The following is a 24,566-nucleotide window of genomic DNA, read 5'->3' as shown; positions in this document are numbered from 1 at the left end:
AGAAGCAGCTGTTTCCCATGAGCCACCAAGAATTTCAGGACTAAGAATGTTTCATCTTCTCTTAGGATATACATCTCCATGTTCTACAGGAACCATTGGTACAAGGCCTTCTCCTTGCTCAAATCTGCATTCCAGATGTGATTAGTCCAAGCTCTGCAATTAAGTGTATCTCAAACAACATAAGATGCTGATCATTATCATAAAGGAGATAAAAAATGGGTTTTTATGGGTATAATTAACAGCATCTTATTTAGCATAATAAACTGTTTAAATGGATTTTAATAGGTGAAATCAGATAATGGATGTGTATGTATCAAATAAAATATTTTTTAAAATCCTTGAAAATTAGGATATAATAATCAATGGGGCCCTTTTCATTTATTCTAGAATGGCTCTGAAGTCTTTATGTTCAAAAAATTTTGTATCTAGTCATTAAGTGGATTTCATGTCACATTAAGTCCATACTAAGGTTATAAAAACCCTACTTCTACAATATTGTCTTGCCTGCCATGAACAAACCTTTCTAGCGAAATGCTTTTTGGAACACTTAAAAGTTTAGAGAACTGGCTATGGAGTTTTGGAGCTATTCTGTGTTGCATGCTACTGAACATTTATTTAATATGTGTATATAAGAAGTTTTCTGAGACCTATTTGCAATAACTTGATGAGTTTATAGCAGAGAAGAAAATTCTCATATTTCTTCAGGAGTTGCCCATTATTTACCCAAAAGGACTTATATTGTTTGTATAAACACAACAATTGGGGCAATTCACAACACACACACACACACACACACACACACACACACACACCCTGGGGGTGCCTGGCATGGAGAGACTGCAAAGCAGAGAGACAGGGTGGAAAGTTCTTTTGGAATAGAGACTCAAGTAGGGTCACGGAGGCCAACTAGTAAGTGCTTGCTATTGCCAATGAACAGTGACATTGAAAAGTCAGATGGGCGGTCTTCAAAGAAGCCACAAAGGCATTTAAAGATTTGAAATTTGGACATAGGCCAGCATTTGGAAAATTGATACTAAATTATCACAGAAACTGCCAGAGTGAGGGTGGGGGTGATGTGGGGAGTTAACTTCTTTCCACCTCACACCCACCCTGAAGCAGAAGCACACACTAACTGTGAGGCAGAGGTAGAGGAAAACAGCAAAAGCTAATAATGCCTCCCTGGGCAGCTAAACTCTCATGAAGAAGAGAAACTTAATTTTACATAAGATGAAGTTTCTGATTTAGATCACACTGAATATTTTAACACCTAAAAGTTAGACTATTAGTACCTCAGTAGTGTAGCAGTATTGGCCAAAATAATTTCCATCATTGTGCCCTGTAAAGTTCAACTACTTTCAGCAATTGTAGATACATACCAAAAAAAAAAAACCTGCATTATAAATGCCACACTGTTATAAACTTTTTTTCAGCAAAAATATATCTCAGAAATCTTCCAGTATTAAAATATATAGGACTTACTCTCTTCTCTTTAGCATCTCTGTGGTACTCTGTAATATAGATGCACCATACACTGAAAACCACATTTTATTTAACCTATCTTAAAATGATAGTTGAGTTTTAATTTGACATAATGTTAGATTCAATTGTGGGAAATAAAAGTAGCTCTATTTCTTGCAAACTGTGTGTGTGTGTGTGTGTGTGTGTGTGTGTGTGTGTGTGTGTGTGCGTGTGCTGTGTGTCTATGTATTTTCACATCATCCTAGAGTGGTTTGTATAAACTTGATGTATTTAATATCTTTCATTTTCTGCTGAAATCAGTACAATCAGATTTTTATCCAGACTAATTCACCTAAAATGTCCGCATCAAGATTGTCTTCCATATTGTTAAATCTAATGGCCAGTCCCCGATTTTCTGTACTGGTCAGAAACATTTCAGACAGTCAACCTTTCTCCCTTTCTTTAAATAGTTTCTCATATGCTAGTGGGATACCCCACTAACCTGGCTTTTCTCATTTCTTCTTGCCTTTTCTTATCATCCCCTCATTATATCTGCTGCTTCTCAGTGTTTTAATGCTTCAGGGATGTTTTACTCAGCTTTTTCCCTGCTCTAACTAAAATACCAGATCAGAACAATGTTAGAGAAGAAAAAATTTATTTGGGGCTCACAGTTTCAGAGGTCTCCATCCATAAACAGCTGGCTCTACTCTTCTGGGCTTCAGATGAGGTGGAACATCATGGTGGACAAGTGTGTTAGGGGAAGCAGCTCACATGATGATCAGAAAAAGAGAAACATTCCACTCGCCAGATACAAATTACATACCAGAAAGGCATGTCCCCAATTCCCACTTTCCCATCCATACCCTACCCACCTTCACTTACCCCTCAGTAAATCCCATCAGGGGATTGATTGATTCTCATAACCCAATCATTTCACATCTAAACCTTGCATTGTCTCACACATGAGCTTTTGGAGGACACCTCACATATAAACCATAACAAGGATTCACTCAATACTTGGACCTCCTTCTTTTTCTACCTGTACTTACTCACCTAGAGACCTCACTCTGTCTCATTGCTGTAAGTTCTTTCTGCATGCTAATAACTTGCACAGTTGTAACTGCTGCAGAGACTTTTCCCTTTGAACCCAAACTTGTATTTAATCTCAATATTCAACTTATACTTATTCATTTGTATTTTAATAGGCATCATAAATTCAATATTCCAGAATGAAACTCCTTTTATTTAGTTTTCTGTCTCACTCACACACCCACACACCATGCATACACACAATGATCCTGTGGAAACAAAGTCAGATGATTCCTCTACTCAAAATCCACCAATAATTGCCTACTTTACAGTAAAATTCAGTGTTCATACTATGATCCACAAAGCCCTATTTTAACCAACACTCCTCCATTCCTCTGTGCTCTCTGCCTTCATTTTCTACCACAATCAGGCCACATCAAGATTGTCTTCCATATTGTTAAATCTAATGGCCAGTCCCCCAGCTTGATCACACTTGCTACTTTGTTCAATCTCTGAATTTATCTATCTTTTAATCTTCCCAAACATATTATGCCCCAAATTGAATATCTGATATTCAGCAACAAACATATTCTTTTTATAGCTGTCCCTCAAACATAAACCTGTATGGATTATGTCCTATATGAATGCTAGCTGTTATCTGCTATTATTATTTTTTTAACTTCTTGAGAGAAGTATTTTTATCTGTTTTGACGACCATTGCATTTAACTGTCCTGGCTTGTTGACACAAATATTGCTGAACAGATAAAAATAATTTACATTTTACATGTACAATGTGCAAGGTTAATCTGTGATAAATGAATACACATGGCTATGGCTTAGAACACTGGTAATAACATTTTTTTTCTTTCTTCTTTTTTCTGGTATTGGAGATTGAATACAGGGGCACTTGATCACTGAGCAACATCCCCAACCCTATTTTATATTTTATTTAGAGACAAGATCTCACTAAGTTGCCTAGCACCTTGCTTTTACTGAGGTTGGCTTTGAACTTGCAATACTCCTGCCTCTGCCTTCCCAGCTGCTGGAATTACAGGCATACGCCACCATGCCTAGCTCATTTGTTTTCTTTGGTAAGAATAACTTTAGAGTAATAGTTATAATTGTATGTTGGTATGTGCCTGATATAGTCTGGTGTGAAAAAAAATCTATTGTATCTTGCCACTCTAGGTCATCTGTATTAAAGAGGAATTAAAACAAAAATATAAGAAACAGAAAAAATAAATAAAACATGACAACTTGGGCCATAAAATAAAAAGAAATTTAGCTCTAATAAATAAAAACATAGAAAAGAACCTTGCTAAAGAGCTTTGTGGGATGAGGCAACAGGAAGATCTTCAGCTACATTTATGGCTGTTCTTTTATTTCAATCATCAAATATATTTATTGCAAGTTCATTCCATCTTGCTTCTCAAAAGTTCATGGTAGCATGCTATTGTTGCATATTACCACTGCCTGGTTTTCTTTGTTATAAATTATATTTAGAGCTTTCTTTAAAAAAAACTTTTCCATGGGGGCCATCTCTACCCCTGCTGTGTATATCAAGAGCATTCTGGCCTGTCTAGGATGTTGATACTGCAGAAAAGGAGAGGTCTAGACTACTCTACACTTAGAAAGTTTACACAGCATAGGAAGGTGGTTGAGATTGGGCTACTTCAAAACCCTTTTCAACATTTTCTATTTCCCAAAAGGATAAGTACACTTTTTTTTTCTTTTTTAAATTCTTAAAGAATAATTTATTAAACCATTGGAGTTTGAACTTTGCACTTTCCAAAATGGTAGTCCAAAGCTGAATGTGACTACCTAAATTGAAACAATTTAAATTTAAACACAATTTAAAATTCAGTTTTTCTGTTTTCCTACCCACATTTCAAGTCCTTAGTGGACACAAATGTCCATGGCTACACTACTGGACAGCATAGATATACATTTTTACCATTATGGTAAGTTGCATTGAACAGTGTTCAGCAATGCCCAATTTTTGAAAAGTATAAGAGTGTAAGGATGAAAAATACAGACTTAGGAAGCAAAGTTGGGAGTTCAATTCCATTACTACCAATTTCATGACCATAAGCAAGATACTTAATTTTTTTTTTGTAGTGCTGGGGATTAAATAAACTCAGGGTTTTGTGCTTGCAAGGCAAGCACTCTACCAACTGAGCTACATCCCCAGCCCAGGAAATTTAATTTTCCTTCTCACTAATTTCCCTGTCTGTGGTATGGGGATGGTAATAATAAACTGCTTCATGAGGTAGATGTGGGGATTAAATTTTTATTATATAAAAAGTGCTTAGAACTGTGCCTAGCACATAAGAAGTCCTTGTTTTAAAAATTGACATAATATTCATAAAATTAAAATTAAACATAACATAAAATTAAAATTAAACATAACATAAAATTAAACATTTTAACATGTATAATTCAGTGGCATTTAATCCTTGCACACTGTTGTGCAAACACCACTACTATCTAATTTCAAAGTATTTTGATCACTCCAAAATAAAACCCCATATCCATTTAGCAGTCATTCCTGATTCTGCTCTCACCCTAGCTATCTCTGTGGATTTAACAGTTCTGGGTATTTTGTAGAAATTATACAATATATGACCTTTGTATTTGGCTTCTTTCCCTTAGTAAAATGTTTCTAAATTTCATCCACATTGTAGCATGTCCTTTTTATAGCAGAGCAATATTCTAGTGCAGGTATATATCATTCCTTATTCATCTTTTCATCTGTTGATGAACACTTGGGCTGTTTCCACTTTTTTGCTTTTGTGAATAGTGTTGCTATGAACATTTATAATATCTGAGTACTTGTTTTCAACATACATAGGAGTAGAATTACTGGATTGTAATTGTTAATTTTAGGTGTCAACTTGAATGCATTAAGGAATACCTAGAAACCTGTAAAATTATTACCTTGGTGGTGTCTATAAGAGTTTTTCTAGAGGAGTCTGGCATGTGAATCTGAGTGGCCAAAGTGGGAAAGTCCAATTGTCTGGGGACCCAAAGAAAATACACATAAATTGGAATCTTTCTACCACACCTCTCATCTTACCCACCATAAGCTGGAACATATTTTCCTCTAGCCTTGGACATCAGAGCTCAGGCTTTCTAGTCTTTGGAGCCCAGCACTTACCCCAGTATCCCTAGCCCTAGGCACTCATGCTTTGGGACTTGAACTAAGAGTTACACCATTGGATTCCCTGATTCTGAGCATTCTAAGTCATGTTCCTGCCATCTCTGGCCTCCAGCCTGCATATAGCCTGTCATGGAACTTCTCAGTTACCATATCACATAAGCTGATTTCTTAATAGATGCCCTTACATATACCTTTGTACATGTCATATGTATTCTGTCTCTCTGGAGAACCATGACTAAACACATGGATCAGATAGTAGCTCTGTGTAAAACTTTTTTGAAAAACTTCCAATTGTCTTCTAAGAAACACATTTAAACTGTTATTATTTTCCTACCATAATCATTATTATTTTCTTTTTAAGTTCCATTGTTGGAGCAAATCACAGGGAAGATCACTTTGATGGAGTCGACCCCATTATTATACAGCCTGGGTCAGTATACCCTCTTCCATTGATGGAAAGATCCTGCGTCATCAGACCACCTTTACCCACTTATATTCAGGGTTTTTTTTCTTTCTCCTGAGAATCTCACTCATTTATTGGGGTGACTAATATTATTGAGATCTAAACAGTGTGTCCAGGACCAATGCTTACAGATTCTGATTGGTAAAAATTTTAAAAAATATCCCACCTTAAATAGAATAAGATTTACTTTTCAAATCTGTAGCAAAGCTATTTCCTCTAGAGCACTGACTTCAGAAGATCAGAGAGACCTGGGTTAAATCCCAGTTCTGCATTTTCCAAACAGTTTGACCTCAGACAATTTACTTAACCACACTTAGCATCAATTTTCTTTGTATAAAAAGAGCTTCTCCTGTAGAATTTTTTTTGTTGTTATAAGCAGTGGAAATTAACTGCTATAATTTTAAGCAGAAAGTGATTTTTTTGGAAGGATAACAAATAGCTGAAAGAATTAAAAGAATCGTGATCAAGGTATATAAATTCTAATATTAATCCAGTGGTCTAGTAAGTATTACATTGTTCTTAGTGTATTGTTGCTATTTCTCACTCCATTCACATTCAAATTTCTTTGAGATGCAGTACAAGAGATACAGTCATATATTCATTTTGTAGTTCTGGAAGGACTCAGTCCCTTAGTTAATACTCCTGAACACACTTAAGGGAAGAGAAAGTCTAAATAAATAAATAAATAAAAAGTCTAAATAAGTAAACAAAATGAAATAAAAAACAAGTTATTGCACTTCGAACAAGTAAGAAAAACTTCTGGTCTTTAATAATAATTAAATGAGATTAGATATTTAAAGCATTTAGAATTTCTAGTACTAACAAATACTTATATGTAGTTTTCAATATTACTGCTGCTATTTATTTTAGCTGGATAATCTACAAACTGACAGACACCCTGTAGTTGTCTTCTTCAATGACTTTTGACATAGAATATGAAGGATGATCTAATTAATAGCCTTACTGGTTCCTGTATAAATTTTAATATCCATTGCCTCTAAGACATGTGCAATTAGAGTACTCCTCTTCTTCATGCCTGGATTTAGGAGACTTTGTTGGTTGACAAGGAAAAGAATTTGGCAAATATAAAGTAAGGACTTTATAATCTGAACATAGTATCTTAACACTTGCCTTCTTCTCATACACAAAAATTCATTCTTTCTTACTAGAAAAATGATATTCTAACTTTGGCTTATTCATTACAGACAGTCCTCTTGGAATCTGAAAACTGAGATTGGCCAAAGGTCTGCTGGGATCTCATTTGGAGCTGTTGTATAATGATCAATTAAGTTACTACTGGCCACAAGGATGATTGTAATATTGAAAATGGGAAATGCATTCCAAACTTACCTATGAACAGAAAGTAGTGATGATGAATTGTAGCAAGTGTAAAAAAAATCACTGAGTGGTATACAGAGAAATTTTTATCTTAGATGATAGCATTATAGATTAAATAATATTACAGTTAGGGTTTATTATTATCTCTAGAAAGGATGTTTCAGACATTATACAAAGTACTTATTTCTGATTATTTTTAGCCTTCTGTTAACTTTCCTGGAATCCATTAATTCCTAAGAAGAGTGAAGCAGCCTAAGGGCATTAGAAAATCCATTAGATAATTTATACTCCAAAAGTATATCTTAAAAATTCATGTCTTTGCCTCAAGAGACATTTCTTATGAGTGATGGGCTCTATGTCACTTAAGGTCCAGACTGAAAAATGGAAAACAGTGACTATAACAAAGAAGAGTTGACACAGGGTATTGGCATCAGCCTCTGTGAAGAGTGGCCTCCCTTCAAAGTGCCTAAGCTCCTTGTTTTCTGCTTTTAGAATACAATTCAGCATCTATTTTGTTCATCAAGCACAGATCTAGTAGCTGATCAGATGTCTCCCTGCACCAAATTTCTCTGTAGGTCCTTCTCTCCTTTTAAACAACTTAACTTTTTCTTTCTTTCTTTGTATTGGGGATTGAACTCAGGAGCACCATTTCCACTGAGAAAAGTTCCCAGTCCTTTTTAATTGTCCGTTTTTTCAGTCAGTGTCTCTCTGTGTTGCTAAGGAACTCACTAAATTACTGAGGCTGGCTTTGACCTTCCAATCCTCCTGCTTCAGCCTCCTGAGTTATTGGGATTACTGGCACGTGCCACTGTGCCTGGCTCCTTTTAAATTTTTATACCTATAAAAAGATGCTGTACATAGGCAAGTTTGGCAATGCATTTCCCAAAATGTTTTGAAGTTTGAAAGAGCAAGGGGATGCTGAGTTAAATAAACTCAAACACAACTGACTACAGGAAGTAGCTGGGGCTTTATGATTGAACGAGCAAATGGGAGGAGCTAGAGTTGCCAGAACCCTGAAATTTAAAGAAGAGGTCCTGTAGGGCTGTGGTTGAAATCTTTGCAGCTGTTGTTAATGACTAAAGAAGATGGAAGTTGTAGTTATTCTCTGCTGTTGAAGGAAGAGGAAAAGACTCTAAATAGAAATAGAATCCTCCTTGCCCTTTATCCAGGTTTCAAGTTTCCTATGTGCCTCCCATTGGCCGAGTGTCATAGAAAGCCAGCCATCAAGAAAGTCTAGACGATGTATTTTGGAAACTTTAAACTGTAGCACCTAAGAAGAAAGAGTATAGAAATATGGGAATGTAAGAGAAAAATAACTGGCATATAAGTAGCACAGATTCTTACCAATGTGATTTACAAGTGCAGTCCTACAACTGAGGGAAACGTGTGCAAGAAATTTTAAAACAATAAGTCATGTTCCCAAATTACCACGTTCTTGCCTTATTAGAAACTTAACTTTTTATTTACTTACTTTGAGAAAATATGTTTTAATGCAAGAGTTACGCATAAGTTATTGTTTTTTCAAGAAAATAAATCCATTATCAACCACTGGTATGCTACTAACACGTCTTTTAGGAATAGTATGATTTATGCCTAGGATTTATTGACACTTCATCTGTATCTGATTCAGTGAAAATCTATAGATTGTATACGAAATTTAATGAGTCCAATTACTGAGATCCATAGCTACAGCCATCATAAAGATTAGGTCCAGTATAAAATAAAAGTTAAGTATGTATTTTTTTCTCTATAACCCCAACCCTGCAACCACCCACCATCGTACCAACAAGAGCACAGAAAATCTACTCTATTATCTATCACAGACCTATGCTTTTATCTTTTCTTTAGGTTGTTGTTACAATAATATTTTATTATATCTGCTGAAAAATATTAAAGTTTAAATAATTGTATAAATCAAAAGTAAAATATGAATATACACAACTTATTAAGAGAACACATACATGAAAGTGGAAGAAGAGAATCAAACTTCTCCTTGATAGAAAACTACCAAACCATGGAGATATATATTAAGAGAGCTAGAAAGAAATGATTGATATTTTTAAAAATCAGGGAACAATGAAGAAAATAACAGAATTCACCTTAGTTGTATCAGAAAATGAACACTTTAAATCAGAAACTGTGAAAGAGAACAAAGAAGATCATTTTATATTGATAAAAAATTTAATTCAGCAAGAAGCTATAAAAATTATAATACATATGCATCCAACAATGGAGCTTCCAAATATATAAAACAAATAATATTAGACCTGAGGGGATAGATAGTTGCCAAAACAATAATATTGGGGGACATCAACACCCTATACTCATTAACAGACAGATCATCCAGAAAAAAGACTGACAGAAAAATACCAGAGTTAAACCATGTTATATAGCAAATGGACCTAACATTGATACAACATTTTCACCAGCACATAGAACAATCTCCAAGATAGATCATATGTTAGGCCACAAACATACTTTCAGTTAATTTTTAAAAAACTAGAATCATACTATAAATCTTCTTATAACCCAAAGGATTAAAACTAGAAATAGACAACAAGAAGAATAACAGAAAATGTAAAAATACATGAGCAATTTAGGAAACTAAAAGGAAAATAAAAAATTTCTACAAACAAGTGAAAGTAAAGACACAGCATATAAAAGCCTATGAGATACAGCAAAAACAATAACAAGAGGGAAATATATGGCATCAAATGCATGTACAAAAGAAAAAAAATAGAAATATTTTTAGATAAACAACCTAACAATGCACCTCCAAGAATTTAGAAAGACAAGAACAAAATAAAGTTGATAGTTCAAAAAAATAATAGTAAAGATTACAACAGATATAAATTTTAAATTAAAGAAAATACAAAAGATTAGTAAACCAAAGATTAGTTTATGAAAAAAGTTAAATTAAAAAATCTTTAGCTAGACTAATGATAACAAAAAGAGAAGTGACTCAATAAGTAAAATTTTTTTTTATTGGTTGTTCAAAACATTACAAAGCTCTTGACATATCATGTTTCATACATTAGATTCAAGTTGGTTATGAACTCCCATTTTTACCCCAAATACAGATTTCAGAATCACATCTGTTACACATCCACATTTTTACATAATTCCCTATTAGTAACTGTTGTATTCTGCTACCTTTCCTATCCTCTATTATCCCCCCTCCCCTCCCCTCCCATCTTCTCTCTCTACCCCATCTACTGTAATTCATTTCTCTCCTTGTTTATTTACCCGTTCCCCTCACAACCTCTTATGTGTGATTTTGTATAACAATGAGGGTCTCCCTCCATTACCATGCAATTTCCCTTTTCTCTCCCTTTCCCTCCCACCTAGTATATCTGTTTAATGTTGATCTTTTCTTCCTGCTCTTCCTCCCTGCTCTATTCTTGGTTGTTCTCATTATATCAAAGAAGACATTTGGTATTTGTTTTTTAGGGATTGGCTAGCTTCACTAAGCATAATCTGCTCTGGTGCCATCCATTTCCCTGCAAAATCCATGATTTTGTCATTTTTTTTAGTGCTGCGTAATATTCCATGGTGTATAAATGCCACATTTTTTTTTATCCATTCATCTATTGAAGGGCATCTGGGTTGGTTCCACAGTCTAGCAATTGTGAATTGTGCTGCCATAAACATCGATGTGGCAGTATCCCTGTAGTAAGCTCTTTTAAGGTCTTCAGGGAATAGTCTGAGAAGGGCAATAGCTGGGTCAAATGGTGGTTCCATTCCCAGCTTTCCCAGGAATCTCCATACTGCTTTCCAAATTGGCCACACTAGTTTGCAGTCCCACCAGCAATGTACAAGAGTACCCTTTTCCCCAATCCCAATCAAAATCCCAACGGCATTTCTTGTAGAAATAGATAAAGCAATCATGAAATTCATATGGAAAAATAAAAGACCCAGAATAGCAAAAGCAATTCTAAGCAGGAAGCATGAATCAGGCGGTATAGTGATACCAGATATCAAACTATATTACAGAGCAATAGTAACAAAGACAGCATGGTACTGGTACCAAAACAGGCGGGTGAACCAATGGTACAGAATAGAGGACACAGAGACTAATCCACAAAGCTACAACTATCTTATATTTGATAAAGGAGCTAAAAGCATGCAATGGAGGAAGGATAGCATCTTCAACAAATGGTGCTGGGAAAACTGGAAATCCATTTGCAACAAAATGAATCTGAATCCCCTCCTCTCCCATGCACAGAAGTTAACTCAAAGTGGATCAAGGAGCTAGATATCAAATCAGAGACTCTGCATCTGATAGAAGAAAAAGTTGGCTCCGATCTACATATTGTGGGGTTGGGTTCCAAATTCCTTAATAGGACACCCATAGCACAAGAATTAACAACAAGAATCAATAAATGGGACTTACTTAAACTGAAAAGTTTTTTCTCAGCAAGAGAAACAATAAGAGAGGTAGATAGGGAGCCTACATCATGGGAACAAATTTTTACTCCTCACACTTCAGATAGAGCCCTAATATCCAGAGTATACAAAGAACTCAAAAAATTAAACAATAGAAAACAAATAACCCAATCAACAAATGGGCCAAAGACCTGAACAGACACTTCTCAGAGGAGGACATACAATCAATCAACAAGTACATGAAAAAATGCTCACCATCTCTAGCAGTCAGAGAAATGCAAATCAAAACCACCCTAAGATACCATCTAACTCCAGTAAGATTGGCAGCCATTAAGAAGTCAATAAGTAAAATTATAGGTGAAAAATGAAACTCTGCAATTGATACCATGGAAATAAAAGGATAATAAGAAATTATATAAAGGGGCTGGGGATGAGGCTCAAGTGGTAGCGTGCTCGTCTGGCATGCATGCGGCCCGGGTTCGATCCTCAGTACCACATACAAAGATGTTGTGTCCACCGAAAACTAAGAAATAAATATTGAAATTCTCATTCTCTCTCTCTCTCTCTCTCTCTCTCTCTCTCTCTCTCTCTCTCTTTAAAAAGAAAGAAATTATATGATAGGCTAAAAATTGGAGAGCCTAAAAATGAATTAATCCCTAAATGCATAAAACCTCCCAAGATTGAAACAAAAAGAAATAGAAAAATCCAAACAAACCAATAATGCATAATGATATTGAGGAAGTTATTGAAAGTCTTTCATCAAGGAAAAAGTCCAGCAACTGATGTTTATTGCTACAATTGATACACTATTTAAAGACTAAATTACAATTCTTCATAAACTATCCTCAAATGTGAAAATGAAGGAAACTCTAAAAAACTCTTTTGATGAGGCTAGCATTATCCTGATACCAAAACCAGACAAAGACAACAACAACAACAACAACAACAAAAACTAGAGGCCAATCAATATTCCTTATGAACGTAGATGCAAAGTTTCTTGAATACCAGCAAAACAAATCCAACAATGCATCAAAAATTATACACCATAATCAAGTGGAATTTACTTCCAGAATACAAGATGTTTGGACATAGGGAAGTCAATACAATACAATACAATATAACAAAGACTAGAAGTAAATAACCATAAGATCATTTCAATACACACAGAAAAAAAAATTCTGTTAAGATTTGACATTACTTCATGATAGATTCTCAATAAATTAGGTGCCGAAGGGGCATACCTCCAACTATTAAGAGCCACATATGAAAAACCTATAGCCAATATTATACCAGATGGGTAAAAATGGAAAGCATTTTCTCTAAAATCTTGAACAGAACAAAGGGATCCATTTTCATCACTTTCATTTAATACATGATTAGAATTCTTAGCAAAAGCAATTAAGTAACTGAAGGAAATAAAACATATCCAAATTGAAAATGAAAAATCCATCAAAAAGCTATTGTAATTGATAAAAACATTCAGTAGAACAACAGAATAAAAAAATAATATGCAAAAATGGAGCATTTTTATACATCACTAATGAACTTTTCAAAAAGCAAAGAAAGTGATTCCATTCCTAATAACTACAAAAAAATAATAAAACAAAATAATATATTTAGGAATAAATTTAATTCATAAAGTGAAACGTTTGTAGAGTGAAAATTACAAAATATTGGGGAAATAAAATATAGAGGATGAAGATACACAAAAGAAAAGATACCATGTTTGTGGACTATCTTATTAATATGATCATAGTATCTGAAATCTATAAATTTAGAGCAATTCTTGTCAAATACTAATGACTTTGTTTACAGAAATAGAAGAACAATCCTAAAATTTATGTGGAATCACAAAATATCCAGAGTTGTCTAAGTGATTTGGAGAAACAAAACAAAACAAAACAAACAAATAAAGCAAAACTAGAGGCTTTTCAATACATAATTTCAAAACAAACTCTAAATTACAAGCTATAGCATCCAAAATAGCAAGGCACTGGCATAAAAACTGACCAAAGGAGCAAAATTAAGAACCCAGAAATTAATTCCTCTATGTACACCCATGTGAATTTTGTCAAAGGCGCCAAAAATATTCATAGGAGAAGGGACAGTTTCCTCAATAAATGGTGTTGGCAAAAGTGAATATACCTACGCAGAATAATGAAACTAAATGTCTTCCTCTCACTGTGCACAAAAAAATCAACTCAAAGTTCAGTAAAGGCCTAAAAGTAAGGTCTGAAACTGTAAAATGATCATATAGCATAAGGGAAACTCTTCAAGACACTGATATGGGCAAAGGTTTATTTGGATTGGATCTCAAAGATATAGGCAACAACAGCACAAACAGACAAATGGGATTATATCAATCTATGAGGCTTCTGCATAGCAAAGAAAACAATCAAGTTGAGAGAGCCTACAGAATGAGATTCGATATTTGCAAACTATTTATCTAACAGGGAATTAATACCTAGTGTGTATATATATATCACAAAAAACTCGACTCCAAAGCCAAATAATCCAATTTAAAAATGGGTTAGATATCTGAATAGACATTTAACAAAAGAAGACATATAAATAGCCAACCAGTATATGAAAAGGTGTTCGGTATCATTAACCATTGGAGAAAATGAAATTTAAATTTGATAAGGTATCTTTACATCCCAGTTAGAACAACACTTCAAAGTGGAAAAACCAAAATGCTGGTGAGATGCTGAGAAGGCAGAGAAAGGCAACCTCTGATACCCTGTTGTGGAAAATATGAATTAGTACCACCATTACAGAAAAAATATGGAGAATCTTCAAAAATTTAAAATTAGTACTACCATATGGTCTCTCAATCCCATTACTAGATCTGTAGATAAAGTAGATGAAATAATTATGTCAAAGAGATAAATACAATCCCCTGTTTATTGCAATACTAATCACAAAAGCTAAGATATGTAATCAACCAAAGTGTTCATCAACAGTTGAATGGATAAGAAAAGTGTGGATATGGCACAAATACACAACAGAATAATATTCAGCCATAAAAATAAACACAGTATTTTCATTTTCAAAAACATGAATTGTATTATTAATCATATACTCCCTTCTAAAGATGAAGCTATTTAACTTGTTTCTTAGATTCAACACTATTTTCCCTGCAAATGCATTGATTTTAATGCTGTCTTTATTCCTTCACTACAAATGGCCCAATATTCTTAAAAATATAAAATTATCTTCTATGACACAAAAATATTTTCCATCTATTAACTCTTCTTTTTTTAACTCCTTCCAATTTAACAATAGTCAGATTACCATCTGCTCCACATCCAAAACAGAATATTTGCCCATCAGGTTATTTTTAGGGAGTGTAAACCTTGAACTAATTTTCTAGCAATACTTAAGAAAAATCATAGTTTTAGAGAAGTGCTTGCATGTCAGCATCCTAAGTCATTCTTTGCATATTGTAAGATCTTTCCATGTATAAAACACCAGACCTATAGTGGGTTACATTCCTGGGTAACATCATTTTGTCCCTCAGAGCTGCTTTCAGTGAATTTCACTTTGAGAGGGTACTACTGACCTCGATTGAGGAGCATTGATGAAAACAGTCTGTGTTCCATGCTCTGCTACTTCTTCTGGAAGCACATTTGTAAATAGTAGTTTTTACATTTTATAAAATTACCACGTGAGAGCACAAGAGGCCATTTCCTCCTTTGAATTTTTCAATATCAGAACTAACTGCAAGTAGTCTTCATCTTGGTAATCCTCAGATGGTCTCAACTGACAATACTTTCTTGCTTAGATTTCAAGAAAGCTCTTAGTTGAGGCACATTTTAAGTGTATTTATGGCATATTTTTTAACTTTCTTCTTTTACTTTGTTCTAATTCATTATACATGACAGTAGAATGCTCAAGTTATACTCATACATAAATTGAGTATAACTTCTCATTTTTCTGGTTGTACATGATGTAGAATGATACAGGTTGTGTAGTCATATATGCATATAGGTGTCTAATTAAATCTACTATCCTTCCTACCCTCATACCTCCTCCCCTCCCTTCACCCCCCTCTACCTAATCCAAAGTAACTCTATTCTTCCCTAGCATCCCCAGCTAGGGGAATTAGCATCCACATATCAGAGAAAACATTTGACCCTTTGGTTTGCGGGGATTGGCTTCTTTTGCTTAGCATAATATTCTCTAGCTCAATCCAATTACCAGAAAAGCCATATTTCATTCTTCTTCAAGGCTTAGTAATATTCCATTGTGTGTGTATGTATGTATATAATTACACATCATATACATATCAGATTTTCTTTTTCCATTCATCTGTTGAAGGACACCTAGGTTGGTTCCATAGTTTAGATATCATGAGTTGAGTTGCTATTAACATTGATGTGGCTGCGTCACTGATTGACCAGGATGTGGGGAAAAAGGTACACTCATATATTGCTGGTGGGACTGCAAATTGGTGCAACCATTATGGAAAGTGGTATAGAGATTCCTCAGAAAACTTAGAATGGAACCACCATTTGACCTAGCTATACCAAATGACTTAACATAAGCATAATATAGCATAAATTTAATGAAGCAACTGTTGCCACCTCCAACTTACCTATCAATTTCTAAAGAATAAACTTTCCTTAAAATATATACATATATATATGTGTGTGTATGTGTGTGTGTGTGTATGTGTGTATGTGTGTGTGTGTGTTACTACTCTTTTCACCTTTCTCTGAAATTAGCCTGATTCAATTTCAATGGTTTGTACAAATCTAAATTAATATACACATCCCTCTAACTATTTATGTATTTACCTGCCTGGATCCATTCAAAAATAGAAAAATGAATATTAAAATAAAATAAATTAGAGTTTAAATGTATACTAAATAGAAATACTTTCAATTATAAGGAGCAGAAAATTTTCATTGTGTTTCAAAATCTTAGGACAAAATGAAAGAAGAAAAATTAGGAATACAAAGATGTTAAAGGATAAATAAAGCTGAGTGCTGGGAGTGGTGGTGAACATCTATAATCCCAGTGGCTCAGAAGGCAGGGGGATTTCAAGTTCTAAGCAGCCAGCCTCTGCAATTTAGCCAGGCCCAATGCAACTTAGAGGGACCCAAGCTCAAAACAAAGGGGGAGGGGGGCTGGGGATGTGGCTCGGTGGTTAAGTGGCCCTGGGTGGTTGTTCAAACCCTGGAACCAAAAGAAAAGTGATTTTATGCCAGAAACAGTCTTCCTTGAATTGGATGATCTCCAAACTATCCCTGCAATTTCCATTCTTTGCTCCAACTTCAGAGCTCTAAAGGACGGCATTTGATTGGCCAATTTACAGTCACATGTCCGTATTCTGGTATGCAGATGGGAAGTGAGTTGGGGCATTCTACCACTTAAACATTTTCAGCAGGAGGCAGACACCTGGTCTCAACCCTACACTACGACAACATGCAGAAAGAAATCAATGTGCTGGCAGGAAGGAGGAATAGATTCTAGGATTAAAAAAGAAAAAAGAGATAAATATTTCCCACAGTAAATGAAGACACAAATGCATTTGTCTATTTTATCACCAGTGGTGAGTGAAAATAAGAAGCCCAGAGAGAAAAGGCAGAGAGGCCTTTTACAGAAGCATTCCCTCTCTCCCAACTTCGTGATGGAAGTTGTTTGACTCAGCTTTTTCTCTGCTGCTACTAAAAGACCCTACCAGAAAGATATTAGAGGAGGAAAAGTTTATGTGTGGACTCACAGTTTCAGAGGTCTCAATCCAGACTGGAGGCTCTACTCCCCAGGGCTCACGGTGAGGCAGGACATCATGGTGGTAGAGAATGGTGGAGGGAAGCAGCTACCATGAAGATCAGGAAGCAGAGAGAGACTCCACTCATCAGATACGAATATATACCCCAAAGCCACGCCCCCAATTCCCACCTCCTCCAGCCACACCCTATCACTCTAGTTACCACTCAATGAATCCCATTCATTTACTTAATTCAGTGATTGGATTAAGATTCTCACAACCCAATCATTTCTCCTCTGAAGCTTCTTGCATGTCTCACACATGAGATTTTGGGGGATACCTCTCTCACATCAAAACCATAACAGAACTTGAGGTTGAAAGGAAAAGAGCAAACCAGAAAACAGTGCTATTCTATTCCCCCAGTAAAACAGAAAGGACTTTGTATGTTGGAAAATTCTATCTGTAGGGAAAGAAATGAAGCAGAAAAAGCACACAGTTAGGAGTCAGAAGCTATAAAGTCTGCCTCATTTTTAAAAGTGTAACTTTGGGTTAATTATTCTCTTTGACCCTCAACTCCAACATGTGCAGAATGGGAACAATTCTCACCTCAGAGGCTTGTGAGCATTTAACCCGATTATGTAAGCAAAATTCTTGACACACATGAACTGCTTTCATTTCCAACCACATATTTGACCTTTTTTTTTTTTTTTGGCTTCAGATGGGAAATTGACATATACACACACATAATCTTTTCCTGGTTTAATTCCAAAAGCATATTTGTAAATAATATTTTATATCATTCACACTTCTTCTAACTTCCTAACTGAAGGTAGAGGTTCTAAAAGTTTTGGACCCCAGGTTTAATGTCAGGACCTTGGGGAGTGAGTGTACACTGGATTCTCTGCTGCCAATTTAGCCTGGTCACCAGTCCCTTTTAAGGTATTCCTGCATCACAGAGGAGAAACCAGAACTTCTCCATTTGGTGTCAGGGTAGAGTCTGCTAATGAGATGCACTTGCATGAAATCTAGAAAGTGAATGATAAGGTTAAACGGTTAATCCTGAGAGAGCTGTCGACAAGACAGGTGGACAGCATTTGAAGCAGCCTGCAAGCTAATGTCTTAAGTCCTAGCTGCTTAAGTGCTGGACTGAAAGTGCTGGTACCAGCTTTTAAAACATTTGTTCCCTTAACACTCCAGTACCTGGAAAAGTCATCTCTATCTCTTCTAATTTTGCATCCAAATATAAGCCTGTCCATTTAAAACATGTAGAGTGCCTTCTTTTTACTTGAAGAATCCCTGATTGCAAACAAAGTGGAGGAGCTGACTACTGACTTGAAATGCTTCATCGTTTTAGTGTTCCTTTTTTTTTTTTGACAGCAAACAAATACCTAAAAACTAAAGCCAATAATAGCAGTATCAACTTTCTTTAAGATTCCATCCCTCATATAGTAAGTCTGGATGGGCCTAGGAAGATGCATTTATTCTCTTCCCAGGATGACTGATGCAAGGGTTCTAAGATTAAATTAAAAAAATAGCAACAACAATGTCAATCTTTGGGCTCTATTACAATTCAACTCTTTCATAATGCCTTATACCTTTTCATTCACGCATCCTTTCAAGAGAATGAGGTGGGTCAGAGATGGGAGACAGGCTGACCAAAAGTCTGTAAATTGGGTGTGAAAATGAATTTTAAAAAGAAAAATAAAAATCAGGAATTTCACTTGATCTTTTCATAGTCTTTTTCTGTGGCAAACCAGAGAAAAAAGAAGTTGGGAAACTATTACCAAGAATATTGAAACAAATATAAATAATAGCATATTTCCTTTGGGAGTCATTGAGCCATATTAAAGAGAAGAACTAGAAGCTTCAACCTACTGCCACATGTCAGTACCTATTGATTTATTGGAAAGAGAAAGGAAGAGAACCTCTAATTTAGAAAATACTCTACATCAGTTATCTTTTGATACAGTAATTCTGTATAGCAAATAACCACAAAAACTTGGTTATGTATAACAGTAAATATTTTAGCTCATGGATCTATGGATGGGCTGGGAGGTTCTGCTGATTTAGGTCAGATAGGACTGACCTTGGCTGGCCAGGTCATGATCTAGGCCAGCCAAGATCATGGTGGTCTGGCTCAGAATGGCCTGACCTAGGAAGATCTTGGTTCTCTGGGTCTGATCCACGTGGCTTCTTACCTTCCAGTACACTATTGGTTGGCATAGGTATCTGAAAGAGTGGAGGAATACATAAGGCCTTTAGAAGGCTCTGCTCAGTACCGGTACACTGTCATTGCCATCAAATTCTTTGGAAAATTAATGACAAGACCATCTCAGAATCAGGGGTAAGAAAATACCCCTCTTCATGGGATAGGCTGCAAAGATTTTGCAAAGGGCATAGATTCAGGGAAGAATTATGGTCATTTTTGCAACCAACACAGCTTAGTCCAAATAGAGTCACATTTTGGCAAGAGAAAGAATGTCTTTCCTGTACTATAGCCCTTCTCTGCTCTTCATATTGCATTTCACTGCCAGTAATCTGAAAAATAATACTTGCCATATGTGTGACCACAATTCAATAAAATGATTTTTCTTTTCAGATAAATAAATGAGAAGAACTGCAGAATAGCACTCCAGGTCCTCTGCAGTATCTAGGTAAACAAAAAAGATCACACTTCATACATAAGTTGCAGTGTCAAGTTGACAGTAACTACAAGTACTGTTTTCTGCCAATAATGCCTGTTAGGGTCATGGTATCTGACAGTCCCTTATTAATAATAAAGAATGAAAATAACAAGTTTTGTTTTTTCTCTAAATTCCAACTTCAAAAAGAGCACAAGCCTATTGTTCTACAAAAAAAATGCAAAGGTAAAAAATAGAGGAGAAAAAATAAAAAAAGGTAGAAGTGAAGACTTCATATAAGTGGTTAAAAGGACTCCTCTGATTTTGCCCACGATTGTGATTTCTTGTTCCTACGGTAGGTTCACCTTCAACATTTTTTTAAAGGACCCTATGAACCAGATAAATGTTCTTTATTTCAAGGAACTAAACAGAAAGCAAGTGACCTGGTAAAGGAAGTTAAGTAGGGCCAAATCAGGGGGAAAACACATGATTCCTAACTACAAGATGATAGTGAGGCCCAAGCCTATGTTATATTTTATAAAGGAGTCCAGTAAAACATCTTGCTTTCTAAAGCATCAAGGAAGTTTGCAGATGACTTGGCAAAGAGGTACTAACTATTCTAACACATAGCTCTCTTGAGCTGTAGCATTTTGTTTTGTTTTCTAACAGTACAAATTCAGTCCATATTTCTCTTAGGAATGATGGATAGTGAAATTCACTCTTTTGAACTTCAACATTGATCTGGTAATAAAATGCATGCTGCAATACAAGCCCTAGGCCTAATTTTTTTTTTTTGAGCATGATGTTTGTTATTAGGTTGTGTATATCCAATGTCTTTAGCAGCAGAGCATTTAAAAGCTGTGATGGCCAATCCTACCATTTGCACTTTCTTCTTTATTCCGATTGATATTGTATCTTCTTGTGTATGGTATCATTGACTTGTTCTTTTAACTCTGTAAATTAAGCAAGTGAAGTAAAACAGCATGTGATGAACCACAGTAATGGAAAATTCTGCTGATCCAGTTCTCCTTTTTGCTCCACTTCTGTTACCAGATTCCCCATCCTTGACTCCAAAGTTCTCCATCTATTCTTCATCCTGACATACTTGCCATCTGTAAGCTCTGAAACTTATATTGAGAAGAAAGGAACGCCACATAAAATGGCATTCAACTGATAAAGCTTAACACATACCACTGACAGTGTTTTGGTGCTAAAACTGCATAGAGTCTTCATAGAAAGAAATAGTACAGAAAGCTCTTATCTAGAAAACCCTCACTAGTCTGCTACCTACCTTCAAATGATGCTATTTAAAAAAAAAAGAAAATATTTATCCTGACCCCTAATCCCTAATCACCCCCAATATTTTCTCTGAGTACTGGGTATGCAATAGATAAATATAGAAATAGTCCCTTTTAAGGTTCTGCTCATATCCCGACACATGCCTACCCTCATATTGCAAGAAGAGAGGAATATATTCTTGTTCAGCTTCTATCTAGCTACATAATATCTCAAATTAATAAATATTATAATTCATGGAATCACAGGAGTCCACAAAATAGAGGTTTATCTTATAATTGATGGCATATTAGAGTCAATAAAATAGAGCACTAAATCCATCATTTCCCATTCTCTTTCCTCTCCACCAGTATTCCTCCAGTGATATTGTGAAGCAATGTTGTCTGTCACATCAGACAAAGGGGCTGTAAAAGAGAGTTTTATACTAACCCAAAGAAAATATATGGTAAAAAAAATAAATTAAATATAAATAAATCAATTAGCTTTTAAAAAATAGTCAATTTGCTTAGATTCTCTCATGAGCTTCTTTAATAAGACTGTGCTTGGTTAAAACATAGCCCTCAAATGTATTTCTGGGTTATGCATTTCTGAGAGGTTCTGGAATAGCAACTGAGCCTGTCTCTCCAAAACAGTGCTCCCCTAAAAGACCTCATAGGAATGTAGAATTATTCTTGGTAGCTCTTAAACATAGCTGGGAATGCATGTACTAGTCTTAAGTCTAAACATATAGATTAATAGGCAAGAGAACTTTCCAGCTATCTATATACCTTAAGAGATCTTATAACTTTGTGAAAGGGCCTCATCTGTCCAGCCACTGGAAGGAGAAGCTGACTGTATTCTTTTAGGAACTATAACGAGCATCGTAAGTGAGCAACTGAATGCATGGTAAGTAAACAGTTGAAGATCTGTTCCTTCAAACCCCAGACTCAATGATTTTTTATGGCCTGATAGTATCAAAAAAGTCATATGCCCTATATTTAGAAAGCAAATCCTAACTATAAAACCTATGTATTTGTCATTTCTTTAGGAAAACCAAGAGCATGCAATGAACATTTCTAACTTAACTTCTATGATATTACTGCTATTTATTCAAATAGGGTCTTATTTTTCCCTCCTTCAACCCATGTCTCACACTTATGTGTTAAAACATTGACAATTGAAAGTGGATATTTAAACATAGCTGGAGGTATCTGAAATTGCTGACTTAAGAAAAATAAAAATAAAAGTAAAAACTATAACTCCTAACATAGTAGCAACTATTGTTCAGAATACTGCCTCAATATCATTGGGGAAAAATTTAAAGCATATATTACTTTGAAAAGGACCTAGTAATATCAAAATACAGAAGAGTGTAACTCTAGTGGATAATAAAATTCTTCCAAATCCTGACATGCATTTACAACCTATTCACAGTTTTCCTATTTCATTTTATACACTATAACACAGGAATTGAGTTCTTATAAATCACCCTCTTCTGGCTTCTGTCCCATTTTGTATTCTCATGGATTCCTTTGCCTTATTTCATGCTTTTACTCCTGTGGAGAGCAATATAAGGGTCTGCCATCAGATTCACTCTCAAGAACATCATCTCATTGGACACCCTGAATGTTACACATGCAGATTTTAACCTGGAATATTTAAATAGAAACTTGATCATGTTCAGTGTGGGAGAAAATCACTGGGCAGGGGATGGCTGACCAGGTCTGTGGGTAAAAGTGCTTCCCCCATTAGATACATGGTTATGCAGATCTGAATAGAGAAACCAGGTCACATTGGCCAACCTCTGGTAAAACCAGCACAAACTCTTATGTAACTGTGTCTGCAATGTCATACATAGCTGTAACCTAATTCCATGCCAACAGATTAGAATCTCCTACTCCCTATAGAATACCTAATGGCACAAAATATCTATCATGACAGGATTTTGCTTGTTTTTGTTGTTGTTCCTTAACAGAATATGCAACATACTATAACAAATCCTTGATATAGCTATATTCCAGCTATAAAAATCTGAAACAAATAGTACAGTCTTTGTTCTGCTTCTCTAATATCTTCCATTGATTAGGGCTGATTACAGAATTCTTTTCAGGGAATCTAGCCTAAATTTCCATAATGTCTCAAAACGGTAGAGAAGTTCACACACAAACAGGTGCAAATATGTGAATTCAACTGAATTTCACCCTCTCCTTCTATATTAACCACTCAACATTCACTTGTCTATCTCAGGAATCAAAAGGACTTATTATCAGTCATGGATTCCAAATAACAGAACAGTTTACAAACTCATTTTGAAAATCAAACATTAAATACCCAGTTGTTTCTTGAGCCTCCTTAAGGAAGTTGTCAGTTGGCTATAAAATCAAACAAAGAATAACAGATGGTTGAATTCAGCGTAAACCATGACTCAGATGCACTGAACCTGAGAAATTAAGAACTTTCCTCTCCACTAAAGTCTGTTTATGTTGTCTGATTGACATGTTAACTGAAACAAAACAATATTATAATCACCCCCAACAAGAGTAACCTGGAGTTTCCAATAGGATTGAGGTTTGGTAAACAAAGTCCGAAAGTCTTCAAGAAAGACTCTGCTTCAGGGATGAAGGATTACAATAGGCAACAAGACCTCCTGACTGCAGAGAGCAGTGGATTTCTGGAATGTGGAAGCTGAAGTAAAACACCTTCCCCATCCAGTTATCCTTTGACTTGTGTGGAGTGACAACCTTCAGTGGAGTCTGTTGCTTCAATAACATGAATATCATTGGTGACATGACAGCATGAAGATTGAAGTCTCTTCTTTTTCTCAGTATTATATACTTCCATACTTTTTCTGACTCTAGGAGAAAATTGATAACCCCCCAAATGACAAGCATTGAGTTCCCTGCCATACTCCTGACATGTTGCCCAAAGCCAGATGTAGTTTGACTTTAAAAAGAGTTAACATTTGTTACACAGTAAAGTTGAAAAATAGGGTGTATGTTCACCATGTCGGGAATTTCTCTGTAAACTTTATTAATCATGCAACAAGAAGAAAGGATCATTGCTCTTTTTGATTTTGCATCAAATTATCCTGAGTCTTGAACAAGCAACTAGCAACAGTC

At 35.3% G+C, this 24,566-nt stretch overlaps 1 long non-coding RNA gene across 12 annotated transcripts in view; it reads right to left on the bottom strand.

Moving 5' to 3' along the window:
• Positions 1-18,055, bottom strand: part of LOC144365620 (uncharacterized) — a 158,771-nt gene extending 140,716 nt beyond the window's left edge. For 3 of the 12 annotated variants that reach the window (XR_013424277.1, XR_013424279.1, XR_013424284.1), the window contains exon 1: positions 17,564-17,773. This is a non-coding gene — a long non-coding RNA (uncharacterized LOC144365620). The other 9 variants (XR_013424282.1, XR_013424283.1, XR_013424286.1 and 6 more) reach the window with 6 other exon arrangements.
• Positions 18,056-24,566: the final 6,511 nt, after the last annotated feature.

The sequence above is a fragment of the Ictidomys tridecemlineatus genome, chromosome 7, assembly GCF_052094955.1.
Source record: "Ictidomys tridecemlineatus isolate mIctTri1 chromosome 7, mIctTri1.hap1, whole genome shotgun sequence".
In the NCBI taxonomy this organism is placed as follows: domain Eukaryota; kingdom Metazoa; phylum Chordata; class Mammalia; order Rodentia; family Sciuridae; genus Ictidomys; species Ictidomys tridecemlineatus.
This window is presented reverse-complemented; position numbering and strand designations above follow the sequence as displayed.